This window comes from Somniosus microcephalus, chromosome 19, assembly GCF_052327205.1.
Source record: "Somniosus microcephalus isolate GS21.2 chromosome 19, FLI_Smic_1.0, whole genome shotgun sequence".
NCBI lineage: Eukaryota > Metazoa > Chordata > Chondrichthyes > Squaliformes > Somniosidae > Somniosus > Somniosus microcephalus.
Window position 1 is genome coordinate 44,829,777 of NC_141005.1, and position 20,352 is coordinate 44,850,128.

The 20,352-nt window shown below is 48.6% G+C and overlaps 1 protein-coding gene across 1 annotated transcript in view; it reads right to left on the reverse strand.

The window, feature by feature from the left end:
- Nucleotides 1-20,352, reverse strand: part of LOC147104402 (calcium-binding protein 7) — a 119,471-nt gene that overhangs the window by 44,344 nt on the left and 54,775 nt on the right. The window lies entirely within an intron of this gene.

Sequence of the window (20,352 nt, forward strand, 5' to 3'; positions counted from 1 at the left end):
CAACAGGTGACATAGCTTAGTGGTATCCTACTTGGTGAAGCACAGACACCTCACACATTGTTCCTCAATGAAGTACACTCATGGGAAGTGCTCCTTGAAGACCCATAGTAAGTATGGCCTCCTGAACAGCAATAAATAAAGGTGCAGATGTTAACATGCAGCCTAAGAGGACAAACCAGCAACTAACTATGGAGCGGATGAGCCCTTTAAATAGTGCTCCTGCATGGCCCTTGGTGACTGCTAGCACCACTGGGTCAGACAATTTTCCCGAAAAGGTCCTAAAACAAGCATAGGACCCTTATCTTAATATTATAATGAAGCTTTTTAATACTTCCTGCACACGGCCTGGACACCTATGGAGCAGCCCGATTCAATATGGTGGGTGCTGCACTTCCGCTGTAGGACAGGCAGGCGTGTGCCTCCCTCCATATTGGTCTCTTAGGCGCCTATTTTCACCTGTAAAATGAGCGCAGTGCGATTAAATTTCTAGGCTGTTATTTTGAAGTGAAGAATTCCTTCTCAGGTCAGGCATTGGAATGCAGGAAAATAAAATGGCTTCATAGCCATCAGTTATAAAGCAGCAGGTAAAATTGTCATGCCAATGTCTGAGGCTCAGTCTAGAATATCCTCCTGGTTAGAAATACCTTTGAAATAGGAGAAAGCAAAAAAAAAATTAAATACAGTAAAACAGGCCAGACTATTAATGCCTATAAACTTTCTAATTCCTGAATGCAATATTCATTAAAAATGTTTTCATCTTGACTCTGTTATGTAACAATGATATAAATAAATGGTATTTACTGACAGAGATTTTACCAGTAATTATTGCATTATTATTGCTACAATGTTAATAACACACTCAACCTTCACTCTTATAGAGTTCAGCAAAGGACTTTACCGCCCCTGCATCTTCTGAAAAATACATTCCTGTAAATAGCATGCAATAAATAATATATTACATGCAGATTATGTTCCTGTGAATTTTATTCTGTGAAATCTTTATCAATCTCAATAGTGTCAGCTTGGCTCAGTCGGTAGCACTCTTGCCTCCGAGTCAGAAGGTTGTTGGTTGAAGTCCAACTACAATAGTTTAAGCACATAATCTAGGCTGACCCTCCAGTGCAATACTGAAGGGGTGTTGCATTGTTAGAAGCGCTACCTGATGGATGACATGCAAATGTAACACCCCATTCAAGAAAGGAGGGAGGCAAAAAGCAGGAATCTATAGGCCAGTTAGCCTAACATCTGTCATTGGGTAAATGCTGGAATCCATTACAGGAAACTTTCTGGTATCCGGCACTGACGGGACCGAGCTGGTGCCGTACCATCAAAACTGCCGTAGAAACCAGCGCTAATGTTAAAACATACGGCGCTTTTGAGCTCCGTGTGAATCAACAAACCCTGTTGCTTAGCAACAGCTTCAAAACAGTCGGCCGCAGCTTAAAAGCGTCTCTGTAGCTAAGCAACAGCTTCAGCTAGACCTTGCAGAGCCTGACTGGAAAAAAAAAAGCAACGAGAAGTGAAAAAACTTATAGGAAACGGCTCCTGAATTTTGCCGGTAGATAGAGCTTTCCGGACATTTAACCTCCGGTTAAACGAAAGTTTCCTGTATTAAGGAAGTCATAGCAGGACATTTAGAAAATCATAATACAATCAAGCAGAGTGAACATGGTTTTATGAAAGGGAAATCGTGTTTGACAAATTTGCTAGAGTTCTTTGAGGATGTGGATAAAGGGGAACCAGTAGATGTAGTATATTTGGATTTCTAGAAGGTATTCGATAAGGTGCCACATAAAAGGTTACTGCACAAGATAAGAGCTCACGGGGTTGGGGGTAATATATTAGCATGAATAGAGGATTGGCTAACTAACAGAAAACAAAGAGTCGGGATAAATGGGTAATTTTCCAGTTGGCAAACTGTAACTTGTGGGGTGCCACAGGGATCAGTGCTGGGGCCTCAACTATTTACAATCTATATTAATGACTTGGATGAAGGGACCGTGTGTACTGTAGCCAAATTTGCTGATGATACAAAGATAGGTGGGAAAGCAAGTTAGGAGGAGGACACTATGGGCTGGATTTTGTCACTGGGGCGGGCTGGGGTCGTGTAATCCGCTTTTTGTGTTAGCCACCTGATTCTAAATCGATGTGGGAGAATGATGCGATTTTAACTTAAGTGGGCAATTGAGTTCCAGCGTGTGGGAACCCATAGCCCAATTAGTTTTTTCAGTCTGAAACTCGCCTCCAATGACATCATCATTGCTGCTGCATTTAAGGTCTGCAACAAGCCTTGCTTTTTCTGCAGACTGCCAACCTTTTGGCCTTTCATGTTAGAGGGACCTGGAAGCAGAATGACCAGCGAGAGACCTAGGTCTGCTCCCAGGTTTGATGACGTTGCCCTACAAACTTTAGTGGAGGGAGCAAGAGCCAATATAGAGGTGCTCTTCCCTTCTTCAGGGAGGAAGAGGCCTCCCCAGCAGACCAAGGCTATGTGGATCCAGGTGGCCCAGGAGGTCAACTCTTTGTCGATAACCCGCAGAACCTGGCTTCAGTGTGGGAAGAGGTTTCATGACCTTCTGCGCACTGGAAAAGTGAGTATGACTTTCCCATCACCCTCAATCTGATCCCCAGTGCCTCTCCTCACCAGCACTCAGCTTTAGCAATCTCTTCCTCCACATCCCACTTGACACGGACATCCCTGCACCCTTACCCATTCCCTCTCTCTCTATGGTCACATTCACCTAACTATTTGACTATGCAGCCCTCACACTCCCTATCACTGTGATGCTATGAAAACAACTGACAACACACAGGGAGGGTCCTTGGTCTTGCCACCTCACTCCATCTTTGTCTCCTTCTAAGCATCTATGTTATGGATTCTCTACACGCACTCCTTCATTCTCACTCAAACTCCACTTGTCTTCCTCATTGCAGGAAAAGAGAGCTCACAATAAGAGGGAAAGTGCGAGGACAGGAGGAGGGCCACCTTCAGTAGTCCAGCTCACCCCCTGGGAGGATGCGGTCCTGGAGATCGTGGTAGTGGAGGACGATGCGCAAGTGGGGGACGGACAGACGGGTGCATCACAGCACGTGTTTTCTCTCTCGCATTTTGCAAAAGCAGGACTGTTGGATTCCTGACATTTAACAGTGATTGGGCAGATGCAGTATAATGTGGATAAATGCGAGGTTATCCACTTTGGTGGGAAAAACAGGAAGGCAGATTATTATTTGAATGGCAATAGATTGGGAGAAGGGGAAGTGCAACGAGACCTGGGTGTCCTTGTGCACCAGTCGCTGAAGGTAAGCATGCAGGTGCAGCAGGCGGTTAAGAAGGCAAATGGAATGTTGGCCTTCGTAGCAAGAGGGTTCGAGTACAGGAACAAGGATGTCTTGCTGCAGTTGTACACGGCCTTGGTGAGACCACACCTTGAGTATTATGTGCAGTTTTGGTCGTCTTATCTGAGGAAGGATGTTCTTGCCATGGAGGGAGTGCAGTGAAGATTCACCAGACTGATACCTGGGATGGCAGGAATGACATATGAGGAGAGATTGGGTCGATTGGGCTTATACTCGCTGGAGTTTAGAAGAATGAGAGGGGATCTCATTGAAACTTATAATATTCTAACAGGACTAGACAGACTCGATGCAGGAAGGATGTTCCCGATGGCGGGGGAGTCCAGAACCAGGGGTCACAGTCTAAAGATAAGGGATAAGCCATTTAGGACAGAAATGAGGAGGAATTTCTTCACCCAGAGAGTGGTGAACCAGTGGAATTCTCTACCACAGAAGGCAGTTGAGGCCAATTCATTAAATATATTCAAGAAGGAGTTAGATATATTTCTTAAGGCTAAAGGGATCAAGGGGTATGGGGAAAAGGCAGGGACAGGGTACTGAGTTTGGATGATCAGCCATGATCTCATTGAATGGTGGAGCAGGCTCAAGGGGCCGAATGGCCTACTCCTGCTCCTATCTTCTATGTTTCTATGTTTCAAGCTGGTGACAGAATAGTTTTACATCTCTCTCATTGACATTGCATGAGTCGCTGATAATGATTCTGAAGCTTTAACAGATGGACTTATGATCATCTGCAATGTGCATGTAACCTTGGCATCACATCTCTGACTCTTTCCTTTACTCCCCCACAGGACCAGCGCAAGCACCTGTCCCCACTAGCCAGGAGGAAGAGCCTGAGCATCCAGACTCCTCAGAGGAAGCTGCAACCTCTGAGGGCACAGCGTCAGCAGAATTCAGTGCACCCAGCACCGACACTCACACATCGGTGGTACCTTCGCGAGATAGTGCAGTGTTGTCACCTGGTGTATCACAGCTCACAAGTGAGCATCAGCAGATTGTGGAGACAGGGACAGCAGTGGAGAGTCCTAGTTGGAGGGTGCAGGACTCTCCCAGCTTGGCTCAGCTGCATGTCGACCCTCTGCCTCTGGGTCCATCCACAACATCAGTGATGCTGGAATTCCAGGAACAGATGCAGGAGTCTCTGGCAGGTTTTGTCTCCAGGGTCGCTGCGAGTGTGGAGCGAATGGAAGTGTCCATTACGAACATGAGCAGAGCCTTTGTGGAGTCATTGGCGCATGAACGCATCACCATGGAAAGGATGGCACCCTCCATGGAGGTGATAAGTCGCTAGAGTGCAGAAAACATGGTGAGTGTTCTGAATAGAATGACATTTCTGGAGGAGCGATGGTCATCTATTGAACAGAGAAACCAGACCTTCATGGAAGTCCTTTTGAGTAGGACTGCCAGTGCAGATATGGGTCCCCATGCCCCCCCTGATGTGCAGCAAGGTGCTTTCAAGCCACTTGCAAGCACTGAGGGGGACCTGACCCACGAGAGGGAGGTTGGTGGCAGACATCAAGGAAGTGGGTGCACCTATCCAAGCGCTCACACTTCCATGCCACTACAGAGCCCTCGGTCAGAGCCCCACCAGAGTCCCCACCCAACTGAGATCGGTGTCTCAACCTCTGCACAGCCGCAGGAGCAGCAGACTGTTGGCGAGCCCTCACAGGTTCGCAACCCCAGAGGACGCCCACCAAAAAGGTGTCGAGACAGGAGCAGCAAGAAAGTGAGCAAGGGGCCTCCACATCTGCTGAACCCATAGGGCAAGCACCACGTAGGAGCACGCGTAAGAGAAAGATACTGCACAAATAGTCACAAGGGTAGTCACTTGGGTGAAATTTGATGTTTAATGTTAAAAAGCCATCAGGTGGTTACTGTAAATAAAAAAATCTGATGGCTACTGCTGCAGTTGTGGCGTGTGTGATTTCGCTAATGGGACTTCCACATTGAGGGCTTAGGATTACTTGCAATTGTCAATATGGTGGTCAAATTGTTAGGAATCTGCTGGTTCTTGACCATTGTCGAAGCTCTGGTAAGAAGCTGCGAGGCAAAAGTGCTTGATTGGCTAGGCTAAGCAAATCTGGCCAAGATGAGTGCGTTCCTTGCATCCTGGGCAGCAATGTTCTCGCGTACTCCGAGGAGGAGGAGGGTATGTGAGGAGCCACTTGGTCCTCAGGAATGTGCAAGCCACGACGCTGTGCCATGTTGTGAAGTGCACAGCAAACCATGACGATTCTGGAGACCCTGGCTGCTGAGTACTGTAGGGCTCCACCTGATCTATCCAGGCATCTGATGCGCATCTTCAGCTCGATTATGGATCTGGTGGAAATGCGGCTGGAGTTGTAGTGCTCCTCAGCTTCGTTGGATGGGCTCCTCAACGGCATCATTAGCCACGTCTTCAGGGGATAGCCCTTATCTCCAAGTAGCCATCTGTTAAGTTGGTCTGGTGGACTGAATAGCGGAGGCACACTAGACTGGCGCAGTATGAAGGAGTCATGGCAACTGCCAGGGTATTTGGCACAAACATGCAAAATTTCCTTCTTGTGGTCACACACCAGCTGAATGTTGAGGGAGTGGAAGCCCTTGCGGTTGACATAAATACCTGGATTGCGATGGGGTGCCTTAAGGGCCACATGTGTGCAGTCAACGACGCCCTGCACCCTTGGAAAGCCTGCCAGATTAGCTAATCCAACCGCACGCGCCGTGACACTTGCTTGGTCCTTGGTGAAATGGATGTGATTGTGCGCGATGGCAAAGAGGGCATCGGTTACCTGCGTGATGCAAGTGCGTGTGGCCGCCTGGGAGATGCCGCTGATGTCTGCTGCTGATCCCTGGAATGATCCGGAGGCAAAAAAGTTGAGTGCGGTGGTGACTTTGACGGCCACTGGTAAGGGGTGTCCACCTGGTCCTCTGGGCTCCAGGTCTTGTTGCAGCATTGCGCAGATGTCACCCACTACCTCTCGCGAAAGTCAGAGCCGCCTTTGGCACTGCTGATCAGACATGTTGAGGTAGCTGATCCTGTGTCTGTAGACCCTGTTTGGGGGGTATCTCCTGCGCCGATGGGCTTCCATGCGCTGGCCCCTTCTGGCCTGTGCAGCTTCAGGTGGGTGAGCAGCAGCTTGGCGCTCCTGTTGTTGCTGCTGATGTTGGTGCTGCTGCTGTTCCTGGTTCTGCTGGTGCCGCGGCTGGTCGTCATCCTCATCGAATGTCCAGAAGGGAAGGAAATAAATGGCTCCCATGCTTCTGGTATATGCCTCAGTTGAGGAAGCGCTCAATCAAGGTGGTGAGAGGGGTTTCCCAGGAGGTCACACTGGAGATGGGTGTCAGGCTCCAAACTTCCACAGCTGTGGTTATGCCTTCTAAAAGTTCCCCCAGACCTGAGACAACAAAGTCCTGCCATCTGAAAATGATGGCTGATCAAATATCCTATTTAATGGCGGAGCTGCAGCTAATAGCCAACAATCCAATTGTGCTCCCGCCAGGTTTCACCGTCGTGTTTCAGAGCAGGCGTGCTTCACGTGGGAAAAGGGTTAAAATCACAAAGGCCTTTCAAAATGGGATAATAGAGGCAATTTAGTGCTTGTTAAGGGCCTATCCCGCCTCTTGGAGGCGGGACGGAGACGGGAGCAGTAAACACGACTTCTTGAAAATTGCTTGGAGGCAGGATGGAGGCGGGGTTGGAGCCGCCCGCCACTTTTTGCAATTTTAACCCCCCACACGCCTCCATTCCCGCCTCCACGGCCTTGGGAAATTCGAGCCCACAGAGTCTGCAAAGGGATAGAGATAGGTTCAGCGAGTGGGCAAACATTTGGCAGATGGAGTATAATGTGGGAAAGTGTGAGGTTATCCACTTTGGTAGGAAAAATAAAAAAGCAAATTATTATTTAAATGGAGAGAGACTACATAATGCTGCGGTACAGAGGGATTTGTGGGTCCTCGTACATGAAACACAAAAAGTTAGCATGCAGGTACAGCAAGTAATTAGGAAGGCAAATGGAATGTTGGTCGTTATTGCAAGGGGGATGGAGTATAACAGTAGGGAAGTCCTGTTACAACTGTACAGGGCGTTGGTGAGACCGCACCTGGAGTACTGCGTACAGTTTTGGTCTCCTTATTTAAGGAGGGATATACTTGCATTGGAGGCAGTTCAGAGAAGGTTCACTGGGTTAATTCTGGAGATGAAGGGGTTGTCTTATGAAGAAAGGTTGAGCAGGTTGGGCCTATACTCATTGGAGTTTAGTAGAATGAGAGGTGATCTTATTGAAACATATAAGATTCTGAGGGGGCTTGACAGGGTAGATGCAGGGGGAATGTTTCCCCTCGTGGGGGAATCTAGAACTAGGGGGCACAGTTTCAGGATAAGGGGTCGCCCATTGAAAACGGAAATGAGGAGGAATTTCTTTGCTCAGAGGGTCGTGAATCTTTGGAATTCTCTACCCCAGAGAGCTGTGGAGACGGCGTCATTGAATGTATTCAAGGCGGAGATAGACAGATATTTGAGCTACAGGGGAGTCGAGGGTTATGGGGAGCGGGCGGGAAAGTGGCGTTGAGGCCAAGATCAGATCAGCCATGATCTTATTGAATGGTGGGGCAGGCTCGAGGGGCCGAATGGCCTACTCCTGCTCCTATTTCCTATTTCTTAAATTGAGGTTCCTCCTGGTAGTTAAGATGTAAAATATTCAACTGTTGTCCTGGCCAACAATCTTTACTCAGTCAACACACTTTAAATGGTAGGCCAGAGTGGGGGAGATTTTGGCTGGTTCCCCCCCCCCTGCCATGCACCACATTAAAGGGGCAAGGTCACAAGCTATTCCAGGAATTACTCCCAAATAGGCCCAGATGTGATTCTAATAGTGTTACAAAAAGTTGCCCTGCTCAAATATTAGGATAAATTGATATTTTTAGTCCATCAGCAATGAGATTTATCACCATGTTAAATTTATATCAGAATTTGAGAACAAATGTTAATATCCCCTCCGCCTAATGCATTTAGGCTGCTACTTACTGCATGGTGTTAAGTCATCAAAAAAACTATCACCAGTAAGTAACAGTGTCTTAAAACTACTGAATCATCTGTATTTGAGAAGTCTGACACGTAACTACCATCTTTGGGATTGACTGTGAACAGGAGTCCAAATCTGAATTGCTAATGTTCTGTTGAGCCTGCTATTAAATGTTCATTACAGACATTGACTTTCTGTACAGATAGTCTTTGCCACAGATTGACCAATATATAAGACTGTTATCCATTTTTATTGTAGATTTAGATTGTAGAAAGTAATCATATAGCCAGTGAATATCAGTATAGAGCCACAGTAACTGACTAATGAGTAATTTACAGAAGTGAACGAGCAATTACTGGATGCAATTATTAGTGACCCATTAAAGTGACAGCAAGAGAGCACATGCCTTACTATTCAGAAAGTAGATGTTCAATCTAAGGGATTATCCTACAGGTAATCAAATCATCGAGGCTCAATTATAATTATTTTAATGAATTCTTAGTAAATCCATCTAGCAATATTTGTAAATTGCATCGCTTTAGGAGGGAGCAACTTTAACATCCCTGCATGTATTAAGAATGAACATTAAATCAAAAGTGATCATCCAAAATAGTCTAAATTGGCTGTCCTCTTTGGACAATCTGCTTTAAGTACACTGTGGCTTATTTCTCCTTTTTTAAAGATGGTGATATCAATACACCGAGGACAAAATTACCCTTTATGCATGTTCCACCTTCAAAATGGCAGGTGCTTGACTTTGTTCATGAGGGACATGGTGTGGTTATATGTCTGAGTCCTTGGCAGTCTAGTGATGGGCGTGTGTCAGAGTTGCGGGTGGTCTAATGGATTCTTTTCTCTGTTGTCAGCTGGAGTGCAATATTAAAACTTCAGATCACCACTGGGAAGGATTCTGAATGTACTGGAGCCTGGATCCCTAGTGCATAATGCAATTAATGGGAAGCAGGAACAGATGTGAATAACAAAAAAGGCTCTTTGCCGTACCATTTGGCTCTCTAATTCACACTGACACTGCGGTCATTATTTTACTGGGAGAAGAAAATACCAATGAAAACTCTACCTTATCTTGCAGACAGTAGATTTAGTACATGCTCAATGTTTTTTTTGCATTCCCTGTTTGGTGATTTTTTGTGCTCAGCAAGGTAAGAGCTATCTGTGCTGGGAAATGGAATATTTATTATGCTTTAGTCACTTGGAATCATGTAGTCCCAGTTCAGTGATAGCAAAGCCAGAAACAGAGTAAAGATCATCTTATCTATGTTAACAGTTGAGGAAGAATTGCTCTGGTTGCTATGTTTAGTGACATTGTAAATGTACTCATGGAGCTTTCCTCTGGTCCCTACTTCTAGTAAAATTGCTTCCGCATTCTTAAAGAATGATTTCGCTAGAAATACTGCTTCCCCCTCAAATGTGCCTTAACATCAGCCTGAGAGGTTACATCCGACTGTACCGCTGTGAAATTTTCCATTTTCAGCATCAGCTATTCTTCTAGTTCATCCCAGTGAGATACCAATTCAGTGTTAATTTTTTACCAAACTGTAGACAATTGGTCCACACGCACTAGGAGCTGGGTTGAAATCACTTCATGTGGGATCCTTACAGGTGGCAAACAGTGGAGATTTTCATGGCATAAATGTGGGCTGGATTTTAACCTAGTTCTGTAAATAAAAGGTAGCATTCCTGTTTGGTGTCCTGAACATTAATATTGCATGAAAAAGAAACACATTGTGTTCCACAAATATTACTGGACTGCAAGCAAACCTGAGGCTTTCCCTTGGTCTCAAAGCACCCCATCCATAGTAATGTATGATTATTAGCTGCCAAGCAACCAAGGAATAGTAGTTGCAAAGGTTGTGGTATTCAGTCTTGACCTCTGAGCTGAATCAGGCTTTAGGATACAGCTTAGAGACCAAGACTGAACACCACAACCTTTGTAAATACTATTCCTTTGTTGCCTGATAGCCAATAATAATAGATTACTATTTGAAATGTAAAATAAATTGTAGTGCAGTGGGGTTTGAATGTGGTTAAATAACCAGGTTCATACCTATGATTGCCCACATAACTCTAACTTCTCCAAAACTTACCTGTCCTGCACTAAATCTGCTTGCCCATTACGCTCATCCTTGCTGATGTACAGTGGCTCTCAATGCATTTAAAGTCCTTGGGCTAGAAATTCATTATAGCCCAGGAATGGGCGGTATTTTTAGAAAAGTTTGAGAATTAGCGCTGGGCGCTAATGCTTTAGACGGCATGCAGAATTCATTCTCACTGCTCAAAGAAATGATTAGGGTGCTAAATCAAGGCTTAAAGGCCTAGCTCAGTGGCGTTACATTCAAAGGGTGGACCGATATCGGGTGCAGTTTAATCTCAACTCATCATTGCCACAGGCTTTTCCCAGTACTTAAAGGGGAGGTTCATTGATACTACAGAACCTCATTCTCAGCATTGCTGGCTGTGCAGCTGCCTCAGCAAGGAGAAGGACAATAAGGAGAAGGAGCCGAAGGAGTGAAGCAGGTGTGCTAATGGCAGATCCACCTCAGTCGGATGGTCAGGGTGATTGAATGCTTCAACAAATGCTACATACCACCATCTGTAGCACAAGCTTCACACACTGCCCAAAGCACCACACCCCCAGCACTCACCCACCAACCATCTCTACCTACCAACACTCACACCCACATCGCACGCCTTGCAGCTATTCAACTATGGCAGGCACAAAGGTCATTAGTTATTAGAATGAATGTGATACCTGTGATACATTTATGCATAAATTTATGAATGGAATTTGCAATATTTTGTGGTCTCTCTCATTTCACCTTTGCGCCCAGGAGGATGCTGTGATATGGCATGACACAGGGATGGTATGATGGGCATGTGGTGAGCAAAAGGGATCTGGGGTTTAAATCATCCTGCTGTGAGGCTGGAGGTCTGTTTGGAAGAGGTGGCAGAGTTCTGTGGCCACCACCTTGGTGATGCAGAGCCATCTAATACACTGCTCCTCGCTTAATTGAAGGTAGGAGACGTGCTGTCGGAATACCCTCGGAGGGCAAGGCCTCCTGGTGAGAGTCCTGATGTCCCTCCTCATCCCTCTGTGCACATGTTCCCGTATTTCTGACTGCCTATGCTCCCTCCACCATCGATCCTGGCGGGCGAGGTGGCATTCCAGTACAGCCCCCATTGATGTTGCCAAATGCAGCAGTTTGAATCTTTGAACAATAAAGGTAGACACTTTGCATTTACCAGAACACTGCTGATAAAAAAGAACCTTGAAATTACCCATACAAAGTGATCCACTGCCTGAAACTGACAGAAAACCACTGAAACTAACCTGCCCTGACAGCTGCAAGTGATTAACATGAGTGCCTTTAAATAACATCCCTGGAGCTGGCGTCCTGCAGCTGTGCGCCTCCTTTCTCCGTCGCTGTCTGGTCTGGTCGAGGTACAAAGGTAAGTGGCGAAAATCAATTTTGCAGATCGGGCACCCAGTGAGCACTGACATCACGTTCTTGCCATGGAGGGAGTGCAGCGAAGATTTGCCAGATTGATACCTGGGATGGCAGGAATGACGTATGAGGAGAGATTGGGTCGATTGGGCTTATATTCGCTGGAGTTTAGAAGAATGAGAGGGGATCTCATTGAAACTTATAAAATTCTAACAGGACTAGACAGACTAGATGCAGGAAGGCTGTTCCCGATGGCGGGGGAGTCCAGAACCAGGGGTCACAGTCTAAGGATAAGGGGTTGTTGCGTTTGCAAAGATAATCCAGAGGCTGTATGCAGAGCTCAATTCATGTTGCTTTTAATGGTTGATCCAAACACACTCTCACAGGCAAAAGCAATCGAATACCTATATCCAATGTCAGACACAATACAACGATAACAGCACTATCAAACTCCATGTGCTCAGGCCAAGGCAATCGAGTACCTATCACCAATGTCAGACATAGCATTTCCTCCCCCCTCACAGAATTTCAAACATGAAATGTAGTGACAAAGTCCTGCAGGTGGCCAGGGCGAGAGCGTGTACGAACAGGCCGAGGTGTGGACTGGTGAAGAGCAGGCCGAGGTGGGGACTGGTGAGGAGCAGGCTGAGGCACAATATCTGCTTGAGGGTTGGCTGGCTGAGCCACATGTGCATCCCGCCACTCTGGGGGTAAGGCTTGGGGGTTAGGTCCGTATAATCCCGCATCAGGGGGTGCTGGCACCTTTCGAAGGCAGCTGGCATGCCACCGAGAGCCGTCAGTGAGGCAGAAAGTGGCTGGTCCAAGTTGGCGGCTGATTTGGAGAGGGGAGGACCAGAATGAGGCCATCTTATTGTTGCAGTGAGGCCTGCGGACTCTGACCCAATCGGAGACTGAGATGTTGGGCGTCTTGGCCCTCTTCGACTGGTCGAAGCGGAGTTTCATCTTCTCCTGCTGTCTAGCGACTGTGGCTTGAGCCGGTGGAGCAGGGCTCTGAGCTAGCGAGGGGCGGAGCCTGCCAAGGGGCAGCATGAGCTCACGGCCTAGCATGAGGGATGCGGGTGAGACCCCTGTAGTGGAATGCTGGGAGGCTCTGTAGTGCAGCAGTGTGTGGAGGAGGGCCTTGTCAAATGCACACTCCTGGGATAGGTGTGCTCTGAGGCCATTTTTCAGTGTCTGGTTAAAACGCTCCACCCCCCCATTTGACTCGGGGTGGTATGTGACGGATGCCCTTGCTCTCAAGGTAAGAGGAGAGTTCTGAAGAGACCATTTGGGGCCCACTGTCTGTGGTGATGGCCTTTGGATGCCCCCAGTGGGAGAAGAGGGATTCAAGGATATCGATGATGACCCGAGAGGTGACGGAGCCCATGGCAGTGACCTCTGGCCATTTTGAGTGCAGGTCATAGGTCACCACTAGGAACCGTTGATGGTGGGGGACACCATGGATCTCCCCGCAGACGTCCAGCTGCAGGTGCTCCCAGGGCTGAGAGGGCCAGGCAAGGGGTTGCAGGGGTGGAGGAGCTTGGTGGCCAGTCTTGCCACTTACAAGGCAGGCTGCACAGTCCTTGACCAGGGCCTTGATTTCCCTGTCGATACCCGGCCACCACACTAGGTCTCGGCATTGTTGTTTGAGCTTCACTATGCCCAAGTGGCCCTCGTGCGCCATGGATAAAACACGCGCACGAAGGGCACTTGGGACCACAGTGCAGAGCCCACGTGCAACACAGGAGTCATTCCAGCAGGAGAGCTCCTCTTTAACTCTGGAGTAGGCAGACAGTTCCTCAGGCACCTTGCGAGGCCAGCCATCTCTGATGAAGGTGCACAGCTGGGAGAGGGCTGGATCCTGTTCAGAGGCCTCTTTGAGCTCCCGGAGAGAGACTGTGGTTTGGAGGGGTGTGTGCAGCATCTGGACGATATCCTGTTCCACATGTTCAAACCCGACGAGTGGGGCTGGGGCAGAGGCAGTGCGGGAGAGCAGATCTGCAACAACATTGTCACGTCCTGGTGTGAACTGGAGACTGAAATTGTATTGGCGGAGGCGGTCAGACCAGCGGTGTAGACGCAGTGGTCTGTGGCCCATGCCAGATGTCAACAGCAGGGCAGTGAGAGCCTGGTGATCAGTTCGCAGGGTGAAGGCACGGCCATACGTGTACAGGTGCCACCGCTCACATGCCCAGACGCACGCCAGCGCCTCACGCTCGCCTACTGAGTACTTCTGTTCAGTGGGGCTAAGGGCTCGGGAAGCAAAGGCGATTGGTTTCTCCACTCCATTCTGTATCTGCGATAACACCGCCCCCACAGCTGCAGCGGACGCATCGCAGGTGACGAGGGTGGGGCTGGCGACGTCAAAGTGAGCCAACACTGGAGGCGACGTGAGCTGCGATTTGAGGAGGCGAACAGCTTCCATACAGGCTTGTGACCACACCCAGCCCTCATCCTTTCGCAGGAGCTGGCGCAGTGGGGCTGTGGTGGCTGAGTACTGGGGCAAAAACTTCAGGTAGTACACAGTCATGCCAAGGAAGGAGGCAACCTGTGCTGCAGAGCTGGGTTCCGGGATGCTGTGAATGGCATCCACGTTTGACTGGAGTGGGGATATACCGTCAGCCGACAACCGAAACCCCACAAATTCGATCTCTGAAACAGCAAAGACACACTTTTCGCCATTCAGTGTGAGCTTGTGTTTTGCTAGAGCCGTGAAAACTCTGTGAAGGCGTTCGTCGTGAGTGGAGGTCGAGGGCCCATGCACGACAATGTCATCCAGGTAGATGGCCACTCCAGGAATGCCTGCGAGCACAGAGGACATCACCTTTGGAAGCAGCTGGGTGCCGAGCTAAGTCCAAATGGCATCCTGGTGTACCGAAAGACGCCAGCATGTGTCACAAAAGCAGTGAGGTCCCTGCTGCTGGGGTGGAGGGGAACCTGTAGATAACCCTGTCAAAGGTCCAGTTTCAAGACCAGGATGGAGCCATAGAACTGCGCTGTGAGTTCCTCTGACGTGGGCAGTGGATATTTGTCAGGGATTACGGCCTTATTCACTGCTCGAAGATCAACACAGACGCGTAGACCACCTGACTTTTTCTTTGTGACCACCAGGTTGGAGACCCATGGGGAGGCATCAAGTGGTTCGATGATGCCAGCTTCCAGTCGCTGCTTTAGTTCAGCTGTGACCCCATCACGGAGAGCAAGTGGGATGCGGCGCAGTGGCTGAATGACAGGGGTAAGGGTGGAGTCAACCATGGGCTGGTGGATGAAGGCAGTCAGGCAGCCCAGACCCTCGAAGAGTGCTGGCCATGTTTGGCACCACAGTGGGGCGACGTGCAGAATCGCAGACCCGCCGGTGTCCAAGAGAGAAAAACCCAGGTCAGTGAAAAGATCCAGTCCCATCAGGTTAGCTCCTTGGCGTGCCACATGGAAACAAAAATCTGGCAAAACTTTTGTTCCATAGCATACAGTGAGGTTGACTGAGCCCACTAGTCCAATTTTCGAATGACCATACCCGCAAAGGGCAGTGGAGGGCGCAGAGAGTGGCAGGGAACTGAAAAAACGTTTGAATGTGTCCACATTCAGCAGTGAGACGCTGGCGCCAGTATCCAACAACAGAGGGATGCACACATCATTCAGGTTAATTGTGCATGACTTGAAAGCCACTACTGGCCCAGAGCTCACGTTGTGAATTATAGTGCTTGAGGACTGAGAGTGTTCATTTGTAGCAACCGGGGCAGAGCGGCAGACATTGGCAAAGTGATTTTGTTTTCCACAATTGCGACAGGCTTGGCCGCACGCGGGGCATTTCTGCGCTCTGGTAGCATGTGAACGAGATCCACAGTTTCCACACTGTTGCTGCGGTAGTGCGCGTTGCTGCCGTCACGCGAGCATTACAGTGTCAGGGCTGTCGGGGCCGAGGGTGCCGTCACTGGGTGTGTGTGCTAGTTTTGCTGCACATTCGGCTGCAGACTCCACTTGAAAGGCAAAGTTAACTGCCTGTGACAACGACAGATCGTCGGACTCGAGTAACAGTCTTTCACGCACTCTCACGTTGTTGGTGTGCTCTATTAGTTGATCACGCACCATCTCGTCTTGTAGTGCACCGAACTTGCAAGAGCTAGCTAACCCCTCAAATTCGCCAGGTATTGATGCACAGACTCACCGGGAAGTTGGTGACGCTATCTAAAAATGACTCGCCGCAGGAGGGCACTGTGTGGGGCAGAGAAGTGTATGCTTAACAGAGCCACAGCCACATCATATGTTTGAATTGAGTCTGCTGTGCTTAATGTCCCAAGAACACGCTGGCCCTCCGCTCCCAAGCAATGGGATAACAGTGCCTTTTTCCGTGCTGTACTCACATTTTCTAGTCCGAGAGCGGTGAGGTAGGTTTCAAAGGACTGTAACCAGTGAACCCATGGGATCGGGGGCTCACCGGGTAGTGCGAGGAAGGGAGGAGGTGGTGGAAGAGAGATTTCAGCCATCCTCGTCGCCAAATGTTAAGATAATCCAGAGACCGTATGAAGAGCTCAATTCATGTTGCTTTTAATGGCTGATCCAAACACACTCTCACAGGCAAAAGCAATCGAATACCTATATCTAATGTCAGACACAATACAACGATAACAGCACTATCAAACTCCATGTGCTCAGGCCAAGGCAATCGAGTACCTATCACCAATGTCAGACATAACAGGGGTAAGCCATTTAGGACAGAGATGAGGAGGAATTTCTTCACCCAGAGAGTGGTGAACCTGTGGAATTCTCTACCACAAAAGGCAGTTGAGGCCAATTCATTAAATATATTCAAGAAGGAGTTGGATATATTTCTTAAGGCTAAAGGGTCAAGGGATATGGGGAGAAGGCAGGGACAGTGTACTGAATTTGGATGATCAGCCATGATCTCATTAAATGGCAGAGCAGGCTCGAGGGGCCGAATGGCCTACTCCTGCTCCTATCTTCTATGTTTCTATGTTTCTGTTTCTATGATCTGCCTGGTGTTGAAGTCCCCGGCGGTACCTTGTACCGGCGGTGCAACAGGGGGTCCGGATTTGCCATGCGCCGCTGGATTCGCCTTGTCCCGGTGCTACTGCATCAGCGCCCCGTTAGCACCCTCTGCAGGCACTAACGGGAGGTGCTAACCAACTAAATTTCCCCCCCCCGCACCCCCTTGTCTTCAAATTCTTCTGTGGCCTTACCCCTGCAAAATCTTCCAGCCTTATAGCTGCTTCAGCACCTTTTGTTCATCTGACTTTGGCCTTTTGTGCATCCCCTCCTTTGACCCCACCATTGTGCCCAGCTTTCAGCTGCTTCAATCCTACTCTCTGGAGCTCCCCCCCCTAAACCCCTCCACCTCTTCACTTCTCTCTCCCACTTTAAAAAATCTGCTCAAACCAGTCTTTTTGGCCAATCTTTCCTAACCCCACCCTTCATGATGCAACATTCATTCCCCAACTATCTCAATTGTGACGCACCTAGGTCTTTTTTTAAATATACATTAAAGGTGCTTTATAAATGGAAGTTGTTGTTTTGCATAATCATGTTAAATAATGACCACATCGACATCATAAAATATCCATAGTTTTAAACATTTGGGCCTGGAGTTTCCGCTAGGTTGCGCTGTTTCTTTTCAGCACAATTCGCCCGAAATCGTCCAAAATCGAGGAATTTCAAGCGCAAATTACATCCAGGGCAAACTGAGTTTCTGCGATCTTTTGCGCTTATTTAAAAACCATCATGCTAGAAGTCGGCCCCACCCCCAAACTGGCCATGCCCCAGCTCGAATTAATCACCTTTGCGAGTTTCCACCGATTGCGCACGTTTGCGGGCCTTCAAGGAGGCTCTTAAAAATTAAGCTGGTTCTTTTGGGCGCAAGGAAATTATAATCACATTTTAAATGCTTTTAGGAGAGAAATTGGGTAGCGCCCCGTTTGGGACGCTAACTTTTAAAAGTTGAAAAAAATTAGCGTTAGGCGTTAATGTTTTTCAACTTTTAAAAAATTCGGGGTTTGTGCTCCAGGAAGGAAGTGGAGCGCTAAATCAAGCGCTCCACTTCCTTCCTGGAGCGCAACAGGCAGCAGGCGGGGTGGTAGGTGAGCAGCGCTGCACACTGGACCGTGCAGCACTGCCGTGTTGGAAGGCTCCTTCCCTCTCTTAAAGGGAAGGGCCATCGCTGCAGGGGGAAACCTTACCTGGTCCCTGACAGTTGCCGCGATCCGGCCCGATCAGCCCGATGCACTGCAGCAGAGTGCCGGGCCGATCGATCGCTGGCGAAGACAAATGAAAAACAAACAGAAAGAGCATTCCACAATTTTTTTCACTTACCTCGGCCACCTCACCCTTTAAGTATCGCCCCCGAAGCGCCCAGCCTCCAGATGAACGCCTCCTGCAGCTGTCGGTGTTGTTGCCCGGCGATGCTGCAGGGGGCGGAACCAAAGTTCAGGTCCGGGGCGCTACCGGGGCGATGCGCACGGCAATGACGTCACAATCTCCGGGCGAAGGAGATCGGGGCGCAACGCCATACCGCCGCTGCAAACCTCCCGCTGAATATAGCGGGAGTCGATCTTCTCGCTGCGCCCGGTCGGTAAGTGCTTAGCGACCCGTTAGCGCCCCCCCAGAGGCGATAATGGGAGGCGCTAATGAGGCCAATTTCTAGGCCTTTGAATCTAATTTCTTTTTAGTTTACTAAGAAATTGACTATTGTACATCAATATAACTAGCAAATGGTTCTGTATAGTATTTTTAAAAGTCATTTTCAGTTAGTTAAAATTGGGTTACTCACAGGCAACATTCCCTTTAAGCTGTGCGGCTGCGCAGTTGTCCCGGGCAGCCGGCGAGCCAGCTTCACAATGCAGAAAACCGCAGACGTGCGTAAGTTTGAATGGCCTGCACAGCCTGTTAAAGGGGCCGCGAGACCCCCAAAAAATTAGGGGGTCATTGCTCACAGGTGGTGGATTGAAACGCTGATTGAAAATGCATATTTTTTGTGATAAACCCATTTTGGGCTGTATTAATTAAACTTCACCAAGGTACCACTCTTAAATACATGAAGGAATATTTTTTGAAGCAAAATGTTTTTTTTTTTTAAAATGACATTCTAAAATGCTGCCCGATTGCGCTGATTCACAGCAGATTTTACGTTCGGCGACATGCAAATGAGTTTGAGCAGAAACTTGAGAAAAAGAAACACTTCTCAAAACGAATGCAATTTTTGGCACAATTTGCGACAGGATCACCGATTGCGCCCAAAGCAGAAACTCTGGGCTAGATTTTCTCAGCGGTGACGGGATCACGACGGGAGAGCTGGTTGCCGGGTTCTGGTCCCGCTCCCGCTCTGTCAAAGGGATTTTCCCTTGATTGGTCTTGTTAAGCCCGTCCTGTGGGCTTCCCTGCCAATTAACAGGAAGCGGGTCTGATGACGTCATTTGATGACGCGTCATCAGCCGGTTTCCTTAAAGGGACCATGTCCACATTGAGTTCGACAGTTGTTCTGTCAGTGTTTGACAACACTGAGGTGCTGCAAACACTGACAAGCACTGCTTAGAGGTGGACGGCTGCACCCAGGCTCTCCAGTGACTCCCTCCATAATGACTCCCTCCATATGCTTATGGAGGGAGTCACAGCACGCAAGGAGGTTCTCTTCCCTTCCAAGGGCGGAAGAGACCTCCCCAGGACACCAACGCAGCCTTGCACAGGAGGGCAAAAGCAGGGATGTCGTCAGGGGTCCCAGGCTGCAGTGCCGCCAATCTTTCAATGATCTCAGTGGATCACGAAACATTACTGCAAAGACACACTCAAACTCACCCTGCTGTGCCACTCAACACATCCCCATCACTGCCTTCCATACCTTTCTCCTGCACATCCTTACTCACACCAACTTACCTTGCACCTCCACCCATCCCTCTCTATCTACATTATCACTTCCCCATCTAACTAGCCACTCCTCACACTCACCCTCATCCTAGTGCAAACGTACCAACTAACAACACACAAGGGTAGGCACTTGAGGGGTTTAGCCAAAGTCCATGTGAAGTTTCTGGTAATGTGTTGTCATACAGTGAAATCTATATTTTCAACACTGCCCCTTATTGGACAGATCTGTGCGCATCTTGAGAAGTGTCTTGCTGAGTTCCAGTGAATGTTGAGACATAACTCCCCCCCTGCTATAATGATGAGTGTGCATGGAATGGCTTGGATATTAAAGGGATGCTTCACGGTGCTGGTGTGGGATGGTGTCAACCTGGCGCATCATGTAGCAGCCAGGGTTTACAGCATCAAGTGAAATAAATCTGGCCATGGTGATGCCATCGCTGGCCTCCCAGGCAACAATGTTGTCAGGGGCTGATGCCCTGTGTCCTGTGCAGCATCAGTTGATTGCGGAGAAGGTTGGTGTTGTTGTTGGTGCTATTGGTGTGCCTGGTGATGTTGGTATTGGGGCTGAGCGTGGACGGAATCAGAGGAGCACGGTGAGATAGTTTCTAGGGCACTGATGTTGCTGCAATAGATGGCAGCTGCAGGTGAGATGACAGAAG